This window comes from Rhopalosiphum padi, chromosome 4, assembly GCF_020882245.1.
Source record: "Rhopalosiphum padi isolate XX-2018 chromosome 4, ASM2088224v1, whole genome shotgun sequence".
In the NCBI taxonomy this organism is placed as follows: Eukaryota; Metazoa; Arthropoda; class Insecta; order Hemiptera; family Aphididae; genus Rhopalosiphum; species Rhopalosiphum padi.
The window spans coordinates 26,686,586-26,709,536 of NC_083600.1; the positions used below are offsets into that span (position 1 = coordinate 26,686,586).

The 22,951-nt window shown below is 28.5% G+C and overlaps 1 protein-coding gene and 2 non-coding genes across 4 annotated transcripts in view; 1 reads left to right on the forward strand and 2 right to left on the reverse strand.

The window, feature by feature from the left end:
- Positions 1–22,951, forward strand: part of LOC132929426 (hemicentin-1-like) — a 316,445-nt gene that overhangs the window by 236,990 nt on the left and 56,504 nt on the right. The window lies entirely within an intron of this gene.
- Positions 1,455–1,527, reverse strand: Trnav-cac (transfer RNA valine (anticodon CAC)). The gene has a single exon. It is a non-coding gene; the product is annotated as a tRNA-Val (tRNA).
- Trnav-uac (transfer RNA valine (anticodon UAC)) lies at positions 2,153–2,225 on the reverse strand. The gene has a single exon. It is a non-coding gene; the product is annotated as a tRNA-Val (tRNA).

Below are 22,951 nucleotides of genomic sequence, written 5' to 3' on the forward strand. Positions count from 1 at the left end.
TTTATAATGAAAATATATAAAAGGTGCTAAATAAATCATTTAATGCATTTCATATGATAATTAACAAGTTAAAATCTCTATAATAATTATTATAATGTCGTAAAATAACAATAAAATTAACATCATTAATATAATAGTTAAAATTATGTGTCAACTTTGAATAAAAAAAAAAAAAAACGATAAAAAGTAATAATCAATAATTGTGTTAAAGGTTAATTTCACATTTTATTATATTATTAAAAGTTATAATATTTATAACTAAAATATTGTATTAGTCATACGATTATATCTATGTACTATTAAATGAATATATTATGATTTGTCATATTATTAAAAAAAAAAATTATTTTTATTATAGAGTGCTTGGCATATATAATAAAAAAACAAATGAAATAGGTAACATTTCAAATCAAATGTAAACATATGGATAACTTAGACATATAACTTATAGCCTATAACAAAATATCAATCAACTTATTTATTTGTAAATGAGATCTCAATGAGATCATCATCAAAATTTAGAAATTTGTCGAGTTTCCGCATACGATTTCATAATAAATGCAGTACATTGTAAAAAAAACCATTATAAATAACACTTGTTAAAACATTAATGCATTCTGAAAACCATTACGAGGTAGATTGATATCGTATGTTTTCTTGAATTTAAAACTAAAAGATTTGTTTAACTTTTTGATTTTGTTGTTGGGTTAAGCCATGTAAAGATATTAATCAAATAAGTACTTATATGTATAGCTTATGTATATATTTTAAAAATGTTTGATAATTATCTTTTAATTGTCGTGATTTTTAAACAGTTCTAATGAAAAGATAAAAATGGGTTTGTTGTACCTACCTAATTAATAATAATAATAATAATAATAATAGAAATAATTAAATAACACATTTCATAATTATTTAAGTATTTTTGACGAATCGGTTACAACTTACAAGTAATCAAATAAATGTATTAATTTTTTTTTTTTTGACCCAAAACAATATGTTAGATACATGAAAATAACTAATATTAACAACTAATTTGAGTATATTAAAATATCACTTGCGATTATTTTTCATAAACGATAATATAATAATATTATCCTGCATACTTTATTGTGTACAGGTACTTACGTTTATCGTTTATTTAACTTCCAGTAGGTACCTACTCTTTTATCGCTGAAATAGATTATTATGTTCCTAAGAAAAGAAACACAACACTACAGCAAAATCAATATGGTCTTCGTATTAAAACACACATAGGTATACACTGCATAATATAATAAAATATTATACATTATTTAATACCAGACTATAAAAAAAAATAATAATAATAATATCCATTTTTATTTCAAACATGTAACAACTATACGACTTTATGCGAGATGGTAAAAAATAGTGACACAATAAATTATTATAAATAATAATAATCATTATTTTTTTTTACAAAAATCGCAAAATGTTTCCGCCCGGGATCGAACCGGGGACCTTGTGCGTGTGAAGCACACGTGATAACCACTACACTACGGAAACTAGATGTGTAAGCGGTCGATTTTGTAAACAATTAAATGTAGGGAAATAAGATCTACACCGACTACACTAATATTTATTTGAATTATTTTAATTAAATTAATTATTTTTTTTTTTTGTTTTGTGATTTATACATTCACTTATAGGTGCGTTTGCGGTGAATGTTATAATTTTCACCAAATCCATCTTGATGGTCAGATGGACTGCATTCTACTGAAAAATGTCTGTTCTGATAAGCGTTGGTTACTTTGTTAGTTAGGTACCTACCTACTACTGTTATTTGTGAAGTTACTACCTTCATGTTTATAACAGTAAACCTTTTGTTATGAAACTGAAATAGCAATTATAGGTAATTGGTTACTTGGAAATTTGTTTAATGTTAATTGTTACCTATATAGGTAGTTCCATATATTGTGCACAATACATTAGTTTGTATAGTTATAGCCTCATATAGGTATAATATAAACTATATAAATACAAATTATATTTAGTAGTTACCTAACTCGGACAATCTATAATTTTAAGGCGATAAACAAATTTAAATTATTTGTTTATTTGGAATTTATAAAAATAATTTACGGGATAGAAATTTAAAATGTAAAAAAATTGTAAAAATTAAATTTAGTCATGTTTCCGCCCGGGATCGAACCGGGGACCTTGTGCGTGTAAAGCACACGTGATAACCACTACACTACGGAAACCACATATTTAAAGCAATCATTTTAAAAATTGTAAATAGTTAATAATTATTTTATGGGTATCTGCGAGTTGTATTGAATATAAAATTCAAATTTATAGCGCACATACTGTCTTCATAAAATTCTCAACAATATAATTTTGTGCAGGTAGCAGGCAGGTAATACCTCGGGTACACGTAAATGTAAAAAATATTAAATAAATTATTATAGGTAAAATGTATAAGTAGGTATAATATTATGTATTCATGTGTATGATTTTTATGGGTAATAACAACTTTTATATCAAAAGTTATAATAGTTTATCACCGATAAATTAATGTTTTTAAGACCTAAGTATGTTGCTTACTTTTGTGATCCCGACATACTAGACATAAATAATTTTTTTTTGTTCCCAGCATAACGATATATAAAATTTATATTTCCAGTTGAAATATACATTTTGTTTAAATAACTTAGATTCAAAATTGATTAAAGTTACATTTAAGATGCACTATAACCACTGATCCATATTCAACAATAATGAATTAGATACGTATATTCTTTAATATAATGTAAATCGAATTAGTTGTTTTTTAACATGACGACGATCTACTTGCAGAATATACTTGAAGAAGTATGCTACTTATATAAACAACATTTTTTCTATTATTAAATTTCTAACCTATCAGTTTGAAAAAGTGTAGTAGGTATATTAAATAATATTCATGACTATAAAAAAAATATGAGAAACAGCTAAAAATATTTTTATACATACAACAAATAGGAAACAAAAAAAAAATAATAATAATTATCGATAAATAAATAAACTTTTGATTGGTAATTTAATAAGAATCTAAACTATTATATATTTTTAATCAATAATAAGAAGTAACATTTGGCTAAATGAATTTAATTTTTTTTTATTTCGCTTACATTTACTATTAAAAAAATAAAATTAATTTTTCTAAGTAGGATAAACCAACGTATTGCGCTGAATAATAAGCTATTCGTAGAATAAATATAAAATATATAAAAATAATAATAATTATAGGTATTCAATGCCTACAAGTTTAGTTACTTTAATAAAATAAAAGTTATAAAACAATTAACACTTATGTATTATAAGTATATTAAAAACAAACTACAATAGTGCATGATATATAAAACTATCTAATAATATCATCATTGGTATACCCATCCATATTATATAATTTTGTGCAATGCAAATAATCCAACATACGAATTAGGCCAACTAATAGCATGCGAAAATGAAAACTTGATTTTGTGTGTATCAATATAATTAAAGTCATACTTGTGTATGTCAATTAATAACCAATAATGATCATAATATTATTATGTTTAAAATGACATTTCATGAATAGTCCGCATTAATATAGTTATAGAAGATTGGCTCAAAATCGAGCCTATCGATATTCTAACTAGCTATGTAGTCACTCGATAATATTAATAACTGAACAATATCGTTTTTATTTTTCATAATAAGTAATTAGGATTTATATAAAATATCTTTTATCTATGATGGTTCACAATTTTGGTAAAATGATATTGGACAAATACATATTTTCATGCTTGAAGGTAAAACTACAAGGGAAGGGCAGTTGATACGCTGATTTTAAAAATCAAATTTCATCTCAATCACAACTGATCCATGTCTATTTTGTAACTTTTTTTATAATAATTAATAATCTTATATTTTAAATATGTATACTATTACCTACATATAATAATTTATATTCAAATTGATAATATTCTAAAGTTTTACTAAATAGTACAAATTTAAAGTACCTATTGATAGTAAAAGTAAACGTAAATTGAATTTTAAATTATTTCATATGATTATACATATTACATATAGTATTATAGTATATTATGTATTATGTTAGTGGTTTTTTTTAAATATATAACTGTATGATTTATAAATTACGTATTTAATTCTACGGAGCATACCTACTCTGTCTAATAGTAATAACTAAAATACCATAATATCTTATGCAGTGAATTAACGGACCAAATAATTATGGTTTGATTTAAGTTATACTTTCGAGTACTTACCTACTTATTTGCGACGTATATATATATTTATACGTATTCAAATTGGTGACGATATACATGTACCTATCTATTGGCATTTGAAATGTACTTAACCGTGTTTAATCCAATTGTTAGCGTCTTATAATGTATAGGTATATACCACGGGTAAAATGTTCTATTTTGATTCGCATTAGATGCGATACAAATAGTACTGCGGCGGTGCACGTATAGGTATATATTATATATAGTATTACCTGACCGCATTTAATAGCATTAATTATATTTAAATGAAAATCCCGATTAGCATAGCTGAAAAATAAATGTCTATTATCGTTTGGTAATGGAATAACGTCTGGCGTGTAAATTCATTTTGCGGTATCATATTTGTAGGGATTCTTTAATCGTAAATCGTCAGTGCTTGATCCGCGACTATACAGCAGAAACGTGCGGGGAGGAGGGCAAACCTATCAAATAGTAATAAATACTTTATAGTATATATATATATATATACGAGTATAATATAATATTATAATGTACGCGGGATTTTTGAGAAACCCTATATTTTTACATTATATATACTTAATACGTATACGTATAAAATATAAATCGGAAGACGATCGTGAAGGGGTTGTAAGCGTTTGCCGCCAAACGCGCATGGACCGAATCCAAAAACGATATGGGATTACGCCATTACGGCACGCAACAATAATAATAACTGTAATGATATTATTATAATATGTATTTTATGCGATCGTCGTAGTCGGAGACACGAGTCTTTGAGGGGGTATAATGTTATATAGCCGATGTAATATATCCCACTATACAATATTATATTATATCGACACGCCGTGCAGTCGCGGACCCAATAAACGGTTTTAAATTTGTTTGACAATTTATTCGTTCACTATATATATACAATATTATAATATAATGCGTATAACACTACATGCACTATACACGCGTATCCAATATGTTATCATTATTAATATTATTATTATTATTATTATACAGACGCCGTCGTCGGCTCGTGAACGAAAAAAATTAAAAAACACATCTACCGAAATTACAATATTATATGAATATTAAAAGCGATACGTTTTAATAAACACGCTCGTTCAATTTATCTGTTGTATATATCAGTATAATATAATGTGTACAGCACCATAGAAGACTGCATGTCTGTATATATATATATTACATAGCATATATTATATTATGTACAGCGTACGTATAAAATAATATATAAGTATAATATACGCTTTATATATATTATTATTATTATGCCGTTGTACCGTACGATCGGGCCAGCGTATGCCTCATGTATGCTTTTATTTATACATATACTATTCTGATTATATTATACGACGGAAATAATAATAATCTGAACGGATACGCGTGTGTTTGCAATGCACTGGGCAAATCGGATGTAAATTATTGACGGTGAAAAAATTATTCGCGCTTACGAATACTGCTGTGTAGGTATATAAGTGCACTATATTATAATATACGCGTATACACACTGTACCCAATATAATGCATTCACATTATACGTACTCATATTAATATAAACGCGCGAGTAAATGAAATTAAAAAAAAAGAAGAAGTTGTGCGCTTTACGTACGTATCATAATGTTGTATTGTATAATAATATTATTACACGTATTAATGTCATTGCAGCACACGAAACGTTTCCGCAAATTATTATTGCTATAACCGGTCATATACGATTGTATATATATACTGCACTGCACTAATTGAACTATACGGCCAGGTTCTCTGGTAGTACATCATAATTGTATTGTTATTATTACTTTGGTCCTGCGGCAGTCCTCCACCTCCTCTTCCGGTTCCGGAGAAACGAATATTGTACATTATCATCGTTGTATATGTTATTATGATATTATTATGTTACTGCGGTGGTAATGTATGAGTATATGACTGATGCGTATTATGCATAACACGTCGAAGTATATATAAACGTAATAAATTATTTGAGATATGTGATGTGCGCGATCGATTAGGCGGCAAGCGAATCGTCTATGGTTAAATTATTTTTGTGTGTAAATTACAACACATAGATATAGCTTAGAGCTGCAACCGTGTAATAACGTTCCGTGGCATGCTAAATGTTTCTATTGCTTCTAAATCATAGTTTTTTACTTTGCACTTTGTAATTATCTTTCGATGTCGTCTATTTTTTATATTTTGTCAAACGATTTTCAATTGGTTAAAATGTCCAAAATGCGGCCTAGTTATCTTACAGGATATAGGTAAGATTCTTTTAAACCAACAATATTAACACCATCACAAAAATGCCACCAATAAGTGTTTACAAGACAGAACACAGAAATCGACGTCTTCGCTAAATTCTAACCTAAATCCACTGATACAAGCCAATTACGCCTATCAAACGAGTTGGTTGCAAAAGAACCTCGACCAAAACCGCATTATTATAAGAGTGTTTTCACACGAAACTCACGTCGGATATTTGTTCCTTAATTAAAACAATGTCTTAAAATCCGTATCCGCAAAATGAGCGCACCACTCGAGGATTAAAAAGAAACCGGAAACATGACTTATTATTCTGCAAACGATATAATTTGAATACAACATATTTTTATTCCCTCTCCTAAACCCAGATAATACACTCCTGTACGACGGGATGATTACCAACGGGGACTTCCGCTAACAAACCATTCTCGTTACGAATTATTATTATTTTTTTATAATAACTTATACTTCACATGTGCGTAAATATTGTTTTTCTTCGACGGATACGCGTTATTTGCATGATGATATATATATGATGATAATATTGCATATATAATGGGTCAACGACAGAATAAATCTCTTGAAATATTATGTCGCATTTCTCGTCGTACGAGTGTGCACGATCTATGTTGTTACAGAAAACGGGGAAGATCATTTTTTTTAAATAATTGATCGTCGGCTCGAACGTCGATGTGCGCGCGTATATAACATATTATAACATTATTGTCGTGAGCCGCAGCCGGAGAGCTTTTTCCGATACGCGTTCGATATATTATATATAAATAAATAACGATAATATATATGGACGGCGTCGATCGGGCGATAAGCTCGTTATTGGACTCGTTGCCAGCTATACATAATAATAATACACGTGTATATATATATATATATGATATATATGATATAATGTTACATGTTTTGTGTATTGACGGCGCGTTTTGTACGTGTCTACCACGCGTATTTCTCGACGTTTCAGACCATATTTTTTTATTGACGTTTATATATATATATAAATTCGTTAAAATACTACTGTGTACGGCTGTGTACTACCTATACACATTTGATATGTGTTCGCGCCCCGCCGTTACATTAACTCTTCGCGCTCCGCCAAAATCCCATCCATAAAATACGTAATGTGCTATAGTACAACGCGAATTATTACATTTGATATTATTATATATTTATAACGAGAGGCACGCGTGGCAGTTACTATATTATTATTACACTAACGATTGCACGAAAAAATACGCAAGGACATTTGACACGAATTAAGGAAATCGATTGAAACAGATTCAGATTTGAACCACTTCGTTGTAACTATAGTGTTTAAATTAATTTTATATTAGAATCCGTTAACGAGCAATCAAGAGGATGACGCCAGCGTAGTATATTTTGTTATCTCTCTCTAACCCGCGCGAAACATAGCAAATTTTACGTTCGCAAAAATGACTATAACCATATTGATTTCTCAAATTGGAGTGAAATGACCTGTTATAGAATTTAAAGTCAAGAACATTATCTAAGGAATCTCATAAGCGTTTTATTATATTTTTATTTTAAAGCGAGTTATGAGTGTTTTAAAAGTGTAAATTGTTTATACTTCTTAAAAAACTCATAACTCCCTTCAAAATAAAAATATAATAAAACGCTTACGAGATGCCATAGAATCTAGGGCCTAGATAATGTTCTTAACTTTAAATTCTATAATAGGTCATTTTACTCTAATTTGATAAATTAACATGGTTATAGTCATTTTTGTGAACGTAAAATTTGCTAGGTTTCGCGTTGGTTAGAGAGAGATCACAAATGCTACGCTGGCATCCTCTTAAACTTCTGTTACGGTACTTACTATGTATATATATATATATATATATATTTACAGAATGATTCACCAAACACGCTTACCACAATTTTCCTTTATAACGAATTAGTTCAAAATCTAATTTTTAAAGTATTTCAATATAGTTGAAATCTTAAAGATCATATTTTCAATTTCTTGAAAATTTTGTACACCTAAAGAGTGTCATAATATTATAATATGGCAATAGAAATTTCTGTTTTTCAAAAGAGAACTCCCCCTTTTTAAATTTAATTAGAGTATGCCTATATATTTGCATTTTTAATTTGATTATCTTTACTTATACAGTCAGTTAATAATAATATTTAAATTACAAAAAACAAAACATTTTATATTACTTTGGTTGCATATATTTTAAATTATTCCTTAAATATAATCACAATAATTTGCTTATTATCTTAATCTGCTCTTTAAACAGATTATAAATATTACCTACAATAATTTGATAATATATAGATACATAAAAAACACTATTATTTTCTATGTAATCTCTCTTGGAATTTTTTTTTATTTTTGCATTTACGATTAAATTAAATTAAATTTGATATAATTTATTATGTTTATTGTATTTTATTCCAAACAATAAGCTTTAATATTGTATTATTCGGTCTCCATATAATTTGCGTTTTTCATTAATATAGTTCCTTAATCTTTGAGTAATTGCTTTCTCATAAATACCATTCATACGAATTGAAATACAAAGTTGGTCGTTTTCCATTTTGATTAACGTTCATTTGAACGCAAAAATATCTAACATTATATTCAATACGATTGTTTACGCTCAGAAAAATTTAAAAAATGTTTTTATTTCACTTTAAATAATTTTGTAAATTGTGAACTAAACAGTATTCAAACTGTATTCAAAACTACTATTTTGTATTTAATTAATTCTCGAGTGTTTAAGATGTATGCATTCATTTATTTAATAATGAAAAGGTGTTTTAAAAATAATAATAATAATAATAATAAGACGTAACTAAGTATTAAAAATATTATTTTATTTTTTATTTTTAATTGCCAAATGAAATTCTTCAGATAAAATAATTATATAAATTGTAGGTAGGTATATGTTTCAAATTAAAGAAAACAAATAAAATAAATAAATATTGTGTCAAACGTGTTTACACGAATTCATATTTTTTATGTATTATACCTTTATACCGCTACAGCATTCACTGTAAAACTATGGAATGAGATAGATTGTTTAACTTACAAATTATTATCCTTTACTAACTTTATTTGCATTATTATATGTAACTAAGTGCTAAGGTTATTTTTAATTAAATGCATTGTAATATTATAGCATGCATTAGAAGTTTCCACTCATGACTCTTCAAAATTAAGTTATTAAAAAAAATTTAATACATTAACTGTTATATTGCGTAGGTAAACATAAAATATGTAAATGTAAATTTATTTAAATTTTATTTTGATATATTTTTACTATAGATTGTAGACTTTCGATATTTATGATCGGTATTTATATCGTTATATCATATACAATTAAAGTATTATTAAATATCATTATTAATTATACTTAAAATACTATAAGCAACATGTGAAATTCAGCTAAAGAGCGAAATTATGTAGACGAATAGTCTTGGAAGCCATTGCGGTCATTGTAGCGCTTTAGGAATATAGTAGGTGTACGGTATACGTAATAGTATTAATTTAACTTAAAATTTATCAAGAAATCATGGTTTTAGAAAAAATAATTTTAGATTCTGAGGAGAGTGACAAATTTATTTATTTTACAATGATGTGTGTATGTTTTTTTTGAAGATCCTAGGGACAGTAAAAATGATTTGATTTTCTACTTTGAAGGTGTTTACTAGTAGAAAAATAGGTTTGATAGGAGGGGGTCACAGATAACATGCTTTAGTTCTTTTCCAAGGTTAGGTCAAACAGAAAAAAAAATTCAGAAAAAAACTTGAATATTTACGTAACATTAGAATATAATGTGATAATAATATATCTAGAGTCAATTGTTTAGGTCGTATTTATATCAAATATTTATTATACATATTTATAAACCTTATTTTTTGCACTTTCATTGCTACAAGCTTAAATGTTAGTTAATGATAATGAAAAATATATAATTTTCATTTAAAATAAATATCTCATAAAACATATAAGAATATTTAGTAAACTGTATAAAAATTAACTTACTTAACCAATACACTTTTTGTTTAAGTATAAGTAAAATCAAAATTCGTAATATGCATAATAAAAAGTTAACGGTTTTTTTTTCATTTTGTGTATGCATACACTACAATTTGTAGCAGTTATTTATGGCAGGTATCTAACTATATAATTACGACGATATAACGCAATACGATCATTACAAGCCGTATTACGCGTTTATCAATTATACTATTTCTGTCATATATTTTTTTATAACTTATATTATCATTAGTTAACACGAATGCTTCACATTCTGGTGAAATAATATTTATGGTAAACAAAATATTAATATATAGGGATCAAGGAAAAAAAATAATTAATATTTTTTTTACTTTTAAAATTGTTAAAAAATCACTATTATGACAGTTTATCGCTATATGTTATGAGATTAATGATTCTAGTGTATTCAACTCAAAATACCAACATTTCATTATTTTTGTCCGCATTGTTAAGAATTTTGTTTTTTGGAGTTTGTATATTGGTAGAACACTTACATAATTAGTAGAATTACTTAGAAGCTTTAAGTGATTTAAATTTAAACCGCAAAAATGTAAAATATTATGTTTTTCTACATCGATTATTGTAAAATAAATCGTATAAAGAAGTATGTACTTTAAATTAGTTTGTTTTTGGAGGATTTTACATTTTGAAGAACATAACTAAAAATATGATCAATAGTCAACTATACTCTGTATATTCACTGTATAAATTATATATTGTAGTCGATATAACCTGGTAAACTCTGACAAGTATATTAACGTATAGTATATAATCAAGTTAAAGCAGTACAGCATATTAGGTAAATATCGTCAATTAATGTAATGTAATCGTTTATATGAACGCACAGATAGTGTTTTGTGTTTATAATATGTAATATGTTATGCGGGATGGTCGGCGTGGTATAATGCATAATTTAATACATAACAATTAAACGTGTTTCATCATTTAAACAAGTTGGTTAAATGATAAAATACGATCTGCAAGTTTAAATTAAATAAAACCGAAGAGTAATTGTTGGACAGTAAATAATCATTATAGCTACGGCACACTTTAGTTATATATTGCTACATAACGCATAATTTATATTTATATATATATATATATATATATACACACACACACGGTTAAGCTCTACACATGATATGCCCTATCGGTGTACTGTACCTATTATTGGTACAATAAAATGTTGAACCCGAAACGAAATAGCTAGCATTTTATTTTTTTAACACTTTCGATTAAGTGGCCATAATTTTGGGTGTACGTTGCTCCACAGACAATTCTCCAAACCTATAACTTAGCAAATATAAGAGGTTTTATTTTCCGATAAATCCTTGTGAATATCACAATATTTATAAGGTCGTTATGTAGAATATTCTTGAATGTTTTGATTTACTGCAATCATATAAACGTTTTGCAATTCAATTGGGTTAAACGAAAAATCGGAGAAATAAAGAATTTCCTATACGCATTATTGGTTACATGCGGTTGCTGTAATACCTATTACCGTGTAATGTTTTTACAGTATAAATAATTCAGCGATTACCCGAATAATAATAATAATTTGCTTTGCTCTACTTCTTTTTAATTTATCATCAATATTATTAATCGACGTATTAGAGTTATATTAGTAAAATACTCGAACTACCTAAATGCATAAGTCCCAGAATTAAAACATAGCGTACTTATATTGGAGCTGTATTGTGGTGAGTTTGTGTGATATAATATATTATTATGTTATTTATTTTTATTTTTGTACGGGTATTTTTTTTAACTTAAATATTATCAAAACACGCTACGATATACGGTGTATTTATATATATGTATATTGTTATAGTGTATAATATTATTTCGGTAGTTTGGGTCAGATGTTATCGGCCGACAGGGCACACACCTCGTGAGTGGCCTCCTTCTTGCACACCTCCCAATCAAAATTGGACTCGTTTTAAGGTCAGCTAATATTTATAGAAATCATCGGTTAACGCACCGTATAACGACGTTTTGATGACTAAAATCCCATTACGACAGTTCACCATTCGTTATGTTCGTTTTTTTGCATACATGCATTATTTGTAGTTATCGGCAAGTTGTTGTAACAGAGAGGTATACCTAAGTTATAGATTTATATCAACAAAAATTGTTTATTTTTTTCCCATTAATTTTTTATCACGAAGATAGACTTACTCGATTGTTTCAGTAGTTTGTTATGCTATAATATTTCGTGATTGGCTGTTTGATGTATAGGCCGACCAATCAATTTTTTGTTTGGGAGGTATAATAATTTAAAATTTTAGTAATCTATTTCACTGTGTGTCGTTTATACAAAACTGATGACCATGAACCACTTCCAAGAACACATTGAAACAGGTCGCGTTACTATAATAAATTAAAAATACATTTAAATCTTATTTGTATAAATATTTATTTTAGTTTATAGTGTGGATAAAGAAAGAAATATTAATATATATATATGTGTGTGTGTGTGTGTGTGTAATACGTAATATAAAATATATTAATATGTATTATGTTTATATATACATCATAGATAGAATATAAAAGAAACTAGAAATTATTATTACATTTAATCAGCGTTCAAACAAATTAAAAATTATTTAAAACTCAATAAGAAGTAATTGGAAAAATACATAGAACAAAATATACTTGTTTTGTACCAATTACTAGCAGTTGTTGGACAATTATTTTATTTTTCAAAATATAATGATGAAATCAACACAGACGTCGATGCGCGGGCACAGTAACATAATACATTTATAATTAGGTATTATATAAGTGTCACTGCTGATACGATTTATTTATACACTATAATAATTCGTACTTATATATATATATATATTTATGTCCATAAATACATCTCTACTTAAAATAAAATAGTTATAAGAGAAAGTTATTACACATAATATTGTAGGTATCATTTTATAGGTTGTACATTTTTATTTCTTGCGTCGTGTGTGTGATATTATATTATATTATACTATATAATATCTACTATATTACTAGAGCACTTACGTATGGTATATATATATAACTATATATACTATATAGTGCCTTGTACGTACATAAGTATTTCCGGGAAATATATTGAAAAAAGTATATTTTAAATATTACGAGTGAAGACAATTTCATAGATTTCTTCAATAATCAAAGTGCAAAGTGGTACTGACTATAACTCATAACATAATATATTATGGAAACAAATAGAACGTTTTCAATTGAAAGGTAACTTCTATATAATTATATTTTTAAAATAATAACTTAATAATTAAAAAAAAAAAAAAAATGGAAAATTGAAATTACATTTTTGGGCTGGTTTATTTTCAAATTATATAAATATTTATTATATTCTACTTGTAAAGTTATCACATAAAACACCTACAAAGTCCCTGGTTTATAAACAACGATAATAGGTATTTCATTTATTTATGAATCTTGTAAATAAATCATGACTCTAAGACCCAGATCAAAATTAATAGGCGTAACTAAGAACAAGAGCAATATGAAAATTTAGCCAAAAAGTACAAAATATACAATACTAAAACCAAAGCTTTCGCGGTCTTGGACGGTTTGGTCATCGGTCATCACTAATGTTAAACACAATTGAATACAGTTAAAAATAGGGCAAAATATGTATACCTCGCGTTACCCTTAACGATGTGCCTAGCTGTTATTATACCTACTCACATTATAATAATATAGGTGCGTGCAAAAATCCTGTTACATTAATCGGCGATTTAAAATATTTTCGTAAGTACGCGAAAATAATCGTACTTTACACATTAAATTGGCGTAGTAATGTATTACTAGACGTCATGATATGCAAAGGTACAACAAAATATTATATTCCTATTATATTATACACTTGTTGAAAATTATAAACACTCATAATGTCAAAGAGTATTATTGAAAATGTTTTAAAATAATTTGAAGTCAATATAAACAACATTTTTCAATGTTTTTAATCGTTATAGTCGTTTAAGTTATTTTCTGTTTTGAAGGACATCATACTCTTTTAATTTAATATTCCTAAGCAGGATATTTTATCCGTAATTTTTGATATAATAAAATGATTATTGATCATTGAACGAATACTTAATTAGTTAGCTATAAGTACTTTTAAGTTTAGACGAGTGGATCGGTAGACCAACATTTTGTGGAGTAACCCTGTGTCATTTTGTCATTTTCTCGCTGTCGTGATACTACACTAATCAAAAGTTAAAAATATATATTTTTTTAATACCAAGCTCAAGTTGTATGATGTATCGTTTAAAACCATAAACAGCTTTCAAAATCAAATATAAAATATATATAAAAAATATTATTTTTATTTCAAAGATATTGTTTGTTTTTTTATTTAAAATTATGTTCATATATATTTTCAAATACGTAAATACTATACGATTGAACACTGTTAAAATAATCTCCCTATATAATATAATAAATTATGTCATAATACGATACTGTAATGCAGTATACATGTGTACACGTATCTTTCCGTGCTTTTCGGCGCTGAAATACATTTCGCCGTATGTGTATTATACACGTATATATTACTTATACTACCCACGAACGACGACGACGAAATTGAATTTATTATTCACCCGTTCGCCCGAAACCTTTAAACGAAACGGTAATCGTTGTATATTCGACGCTATACATTTGGTTTACGGCTAGACCTTAGAACGCGCCCCGACACAGATATGCACTTTGCCGGTCACCGTGCGTCTTCTGGGTGAAATATTACAGTGTTTTACATGTCGAGTGTGTCAGTAATCTTACAACGGGAAATCCCGGGTCTTCTCATTGTGCGCTATTCGTGTACGTGTATTGTACGATTTTACATCAAGTCTATAATGAGCAAACTCCATGCTTTTTACTAACAAGTGACATTTACAAAGCCGGTAGGTAGCTAGATTCTTAGTGTGACTACACGTAGATAATATGCAGCCACTGTACGCCTTTTTTTTAAATTTAAAATGTGGTCAGATTACAAATAACCGAGTACAAAAAGGTTTAATCAAACTGTACCTCGTTTTCTTATCGTCGCAGGTAGAAATGTGATTGTAAACCGCACTCGAAACCAATGATTAAAAGTTCGAGATTAAAAAACTCAAAGTTCAAAATTATAAAAGAAAAAAACGACAAGCACAAATTGACCAATATATGTACCAGTACAATGTCTTTTTACGTATTATCTATGTATACTTAAAAAAAAACATTTGTTTAATCATTAATTTGGATTAATTTCATTGTTATTGACAATAAGTGTCCTATAGCGATAGTCGATAAATACATGATTTATATAATTATATGTGTAAAAAACAAGTTCTTTAATAAGAGTTAGTTGACACAATATCGTTTTTGGTCAAAATACGTAATAACGTAGTTGGTCAACGATTTTTCTTCTGTGTGTATGGGTTTTTGGGATGATTTTGTAATGCTAAAAAACGTTTATGAAATATCAATACCTTTAAATGCAAAATAAGTGTTTTCTATATATTTTGTATTCGGAAATTTATACTTTTTTAAAACAACAGGTATTTGATAATTATTATTACATAGTAATGCAGTAGGTATATATTGCAGATGATGATATAAACTATTTTGACAATTTATCGTTTTATTCAGATGTATGACTTATAATATAAAACACTAACCCATGACGAAACGAGTGAACCCAGACGAATGTCAAACATCATGTGCACCGGTCCGGGTTTTAATTTCATTATGATAAATGAACTGTGTTTTCAATGAATTAAATCAATATTATGTTATATACTTCCACAGCCGTAATGATAAATACAATTATTTTTTTATTTGATCATTTTAAATATGTATTAATTAAATATTATTAAAATAAATAGTTGCATGAATATTAACATTTTAAATATGATTTTTTAAATCTAATTATTTAATCAAATGGATATTCTTTTCTCGTTCATAACTAGATAATTAATTGTTGACATATTAATACACAACCACAAATAATTATTCATTAAGTAATTTATCGTATAACTTACTCTTGGGAAATCCTGTATTCCCGCGAGTGTACGCATCGTTGTAAAGTTTGTCTAATGTTTGTGCAAACTTTTTATTAATATATTGTCAACGCCGGGCACTCGAAGAACACATCGAATCGAATAAGTTTAGATGTTATAGATTAAATAATATACGGTGACTAGGTCGACATAATTTTACAAGAATATTATATTTATTATGATACATATACACGTCTAGTCTGAGTATTATTAAAAAATTTTAACACAAGGTCATATATATTGAACATTTGATTGAAATTTATGTATTATACTTAACGATTGGCATTTAAATAAAAATTGTGTTTTAAGATACATTTAAGTATGCGTAGTAAGTAATGCGACGCGTATACTTTTATTTCAAAAGTTTGCCTTTCGTTCTATGTACGAGAAATAAAATAAGAAACATATAACTATATATACTCAAATAAGTCAAATCATTATGGTAATATTTAAAACTAGACCAGTACGCATCACTGATATCGCTTCTTCACTTTTTCGTCTCTCTGACAGTCAATGTAGTGTTTCTACCGACTTCGAACACGTCATATTATTTCCATCTTATTGTTTTTGTGTATTTTTATCATAAAACCATTATGTTTTTTTGATTCATATTTGCAACGTTATATGATATTAATGGAAATATATCATTTTGCAGTTTTTGTATTTTTAAATTACAAAATGTTTACAGTTTTTGCTAAGTTGATTATTACAAATATATATTAAATTATTATATAATAATATTATTGTTTGAATATATTACATGGAAATTCAACGAATACAATATCGTGCAATATTTTTTTTAACCAGTGAGATAAAAATAATAAAGGTTGAATTTAAAAAAAAAATGCACATAAAATATTATACGCGGGTGTATTGATGTTGTGTTGTTTCGTCCTTAAGTGCAAATTTAATAAGACTAAATTACGAATTGAAATGTTAATTACGTTAGATGTCTAATTATTCTATCGTGGTCTGTGGAGCTTTGTTTAGTTTATTTGTTAAGGTAACATTTTATACAAACAATTTAAATACGCTTTGTAGGTATTTACATTATTTAAATTAAAAATTCTTGCATATTTATTTTTGTTCTTGTTCAATTTTTTCTGACACAAATATTATTATGATAATAATTCGATCTTTGTTCTCAAAAATATTTTCTGGGAACGTTTATGCATATTTTGATTGCATCATGAAATTGAAAAAAAAATTAATCTAATCACTATTCTGGATGTTTTTTTTTTTTAATTCAAATATTAAACTAATGTTTTATACATTAGATTTTAAGCATCTATCTTATATCTATATTGTAGCTTATATAAGTACAAACTATAATCGCATATTTATACATTAAAATAATTTATTTAATATTATTCTATGTAATTTTTGTTATTTCGAATTTTAGCAATAATAAATAATTGTGTGTCTATGATAAAAATATAATAAACAATGAACATATTTACCAAAAACCACGTAAACTAAAAAAATATTCATTGTTTTTTAAAGAAAAACCAAGTCTTATGATGTTTACGAGTTAATAATAGTATCTACTGTTTACTAATTCGTTAAAATAAAATAAAATTATTACTTAGTAATAATGTTAATAAGTATAAAATTAGAATACTAATGGCTATATTTTAGGATCTGTATGAAACCTCGAACCACTATATATTGTCACGAGCATAATTTAAATTGGGATTACATCATATCGTATTTTTTTTTTAATAAATATTGTTATTATTATAACTATTCGATAAAATTATTAAAACATAACAGTGTACTATAATTTCATATTATTTTCTTATTGAATAAATGTTCTAATTTATAAAATTGTTTATTTCAACTGTGGACTGTTCAGTGTTCACAACTGCAGAATAAAATAACAATTATACTTAAACTAATCATAGAAGCCATATTAAATATGGTTTAAATTGATACCTAACAGATAAGTAATCTCTTGCGCTGATAGAATTAGTCGAGTAAAATTATGCAGCCAGTAAATGTATTATATATTTACTATCATGCCTATTATACATAATATATTATAATGTACCTATACGTGTCGCGATAAACCAATAATCTATTTATTCTGCCGAGTAATACAATTTAAATTAAAGTGATTCGATTTATGCGTGATGTGTATTTTTTTTTATTTTTTTACAAGATTTAATTTAATTAACTTACTTTACATAATTATAAAATAGCGTGACGAATTTGGTAGACATCGATTTTTACTGAAATAAGAAACGTTCCGATCAACTTCGTTGGGTAAATAAGTAATAATTATTATATCGCTAGTATAACGATTTACAGATTACTGACTCATCATTTATATCGTATTTGTCGAATTTGCTTAGGTTAACAGATCACAGAAACATTGAGCTCAAGGATATTATATATTATATTGGTATAGCCAGAAGTCCGAGTTTTGAATCGAGAAGTAGAGGCTATCCGATAGCAGTCATCTTTCCACGTTTTTAAATAACATTAATAATTTGATTTACTATAGGTACAATGAAAAAGAAAAATATCTACAGTTAAATCGTAAATTCAATTGTTTTAACTCGTACTCCGTTACTCATGTGATCTTCGATGTGTACTGTATGATACTATTAATATTTCAATCATTTAAAACACCTTGTACCTAAATGCGCTGCTATACCGTGTTCAATTGTGTTAACTTATGAGCGTAAGATATAAGTTTCTAGGACCTGAAAATTAAAACTTGGAAAACTTTATTTGTATCGATCCAACAACCCGGTTCCCAAAATCGGTTCGTGTAGTGGGAATAGCTAACCAACTATTCCGTAACTAGACAGGGTTAAATAGTATAAATGTCGATAGCTACATAAGGAGGAGTATTGTACTAATAATTGTTGATCAGAAATAATGTTAATTATTATTATTATTATATTATGTTATAGTCACAATACACACGGAAGTATAGGGGAAATAATGCACTGGCGTTGTTAAATATTTACAAGTAATTAATAACCACCCAATGTTTTATTTGAAAATATGTATTATGTTATGCTTATTATACTGTACTATAAACACTTCCGGCATGCTCTTCTAGAAAACATAAACACTCTAAATATTTTAATTTTTAATGTTATAAACTTACTGTGTACGCCGATTTATGTGGGTGGCGTCCTTGAAGGACTTCTTTGGATATTTTAGAATTCATATTTTGGTTATTATATCAAGAAAATCAGGATGTATAAAATATTCATTTTTTAAAATTATTTATTATATTATATAATTTTGAAAATGTAAGTATTTCTGGGACGCGTTGCATCGATCTTTTGCAGCTGCTATTACATAATAATATAGGTATAGTAATCTTGGTATGATGTAATAATACGAATGTACGTTTGAATTAATATTAATATTGTGAATTGTTGAGATACCACCTCAGTAAGCGACTTCCACTGTTTAATCAAATATAATTAAACGTGTTCCGTATTTAGAATGATAATTTATATTATATAAAATACATATTTATATTTAATATTATAATACATTAATAAACCATTCCTTCGTAGATATTAATTATATTATATTATTTTAAATTTGGTTCTAGAATTGTTTTTTTTATTTTTACTTTAATCCATATTCCAAATCTAACTGTAAATTTAGTTTTTTCTTTACCTATTTAAATAGCATATCTTGCCGAAACAGTCTGTCAGAGTAAATTACAAAAATAAATAAATAATTATGTGCTTGCGTAGACGCTGGTGATATTTTTTCTATTTCTATTTTTTATTTTTTTTATCTGTTCAAAACACGCTGACTGTAATCTATTAAAGTCATTACGGCGCGGTGTGCGCTATACAAAAAAAAAATGAAGAAATGAAGAAAATGACGGTGCCAAAAAAAAAAAAATATAGGTATATTCATATATTATGGAGGTATGCAAAATACTTTTGAACCTTTTTCACACATTCGTCTTATACCAGCGGTAGTGGAAACCGGCCTCGTAGCTGGGCGGCCAACCCAGTGTATATTATATCACTGTGTTATTATTTAGAGCAGTACTGCAATAGTATGTGCTGTATAATATATTGTATACTATAAATGATACGAGATGAAATCGTCCAATGATTTACGGCTGTATGCATGTGCGACCGGACGGGCTGGCTGGTGCGCATATGCGGATCTCGTGCTCCGTATACACATACTATACAGGACGATTACTTTATCGTCGGACAGTCGGCGCGACGTGAAATTCGTGAGTTTTTCAAGACAATTTTGTTTCCGTTATACGTTAGTTGAATTACATATTCTTAAAAAATATATATATATTTGTTTAAACATTTCCGATGACGACATATTATTATCGTAATTTTATTAATATAATATTCTAAAGGACAAAACTTTTAAGAGGATCTGAGTGAATAAGAATTTAATTTCAAACCAGTAGATTATGACACGTGTTATCAGTGTTCGACGTTAAAAAAGTGTATAGAATAAAGAAATTACGGTTTTTAACCCGTTATATTTGTGTCGTATAACCGTGATTTAAAGGGATTAAAAAAAAAATTTCGAGCACATAAATTTACCGGTAAATCGACTAGTATTATATAATAATAATAATAATATACTGATAAAATAGAAGCACATTGTATATATAAAACGTGTGCGCGTGTACGTACGTGAACGCGAGTCGGTCGTTCTCGTTTGGATATAAAAAAAAAAAAACCGTCCGATTTTATGGGTAACGCTCGCGCGCGCAGACGATTTGTCCGTCACGTACGTATACATATAATACGCGTATATAGTATAGCTTCGCGGGTGGTGTCGCTATCTCCGCCGCCGCCGGTCGTACGCGGGCGACGTGCGCTGGCGGACTGACGGGAAACGTCGGGGGGAAGCGGGACGGACGGGAAATGACGCATGAAGTATTCACGGACTTAACTCGATGTTCGTATATTACACGTATACGCGTGTGTGCGCGCCCATACACACGTACGCGTTATTATACCTGTGTCCGGGGGGGTGGGGGTGGGGGGAGGAGTATATCTGGGCGGGCGTGAGCGGCGAGTGTGTGTGTGTGTGTGTGTGTGTATATAATATACTTTCCGAGCGCGTTGCATTCGGGACGTAATGCCCGATGAAACTTTAAACAGAACGTTAGTCATTTTTTTTCTCGCGCGCGCGTGTGCGCCCGGAAAAATGTACACGGGCTGTATACGATTTAGTGCCACAAGATATTATAAAAACGCGGGGGGGGGGGGGGGGGGGGGTGCCCGTCGTCCTTATCCGGCAGACGTGCCGTGTAATGCGCGCGTAACACACACACACACGCGCGCGCGCGTATCTCGCAGGTACCAACGTGTTTAATATACGTAATATTTTAGTCGATGGCCGAAAACGGTGTAAAAAAGAAAAAAAAAAGGAGAAGACCAAAAAATATAAGAATAATAATATCGTTTCGGCTAAACCGAAAACCTGACTTGTCTTACGCCGCGTATACGTTATATCGACGCGGTACGGGCAAAACACGAGTGTGTGTCATACATATTATGCGGAAGTGCGCGTCCACTAATATAGTTTTGTCGTCGAACCGGACGATTGTTATTTCCGAAAGTCAAACAGACGGGGAACAATAATAATACGAAGACATATATAATATCATATTGTCTGCTACTTGGAAAACCACGAAATAATCGCAATGAAATCATCAGAATCGCTCGAAAAAACCGAAACGTCTATATCGTTTTTACATCGGACAAATTACAGTGTATCGACATTACACAGCAAGTCGATATATACGAATAATATTATGTAACAACACTACAATAACATGTGCGTTACGAACCGACGAGCGCGGAACACACGCGGTCCCGGAACGACGCCCTCGACCGAGTGTTCGCGGAAAAACCAATGCAGGCGGTCGATTTCTGCGTGGTGAAGGCACTTGTACACAGTGAATTTCAGAGAGGGTTCATAATGTTCGCACACCGCGTCGTATCATATATTATATAATATATATATATATGTGTATAGACTATATATGTCTGTATGTTTTATATGTATATATATATTATGTATGTGCGCTGTACCACCGTGTAGAGCTGGTCGCCGAGTTTCCTCACATTTCGTTAAGTTATATATACGCTATAATATGTACGTATATTATATATTATAGTACACGATATTATTATTATTATTATTATTATTATAATCGAAACTTGAAGAATTCGCTGAAAACGTTTTTGGCAAACCCTCGGCCGCACGAGATTACCCGCCGACGCCCCGCAGCGGCCCGACCGTCGACTACTCTTTAGCAACCGACGCACCGCCACCACCGCCGCCACCGCCGCCGCCACTATACC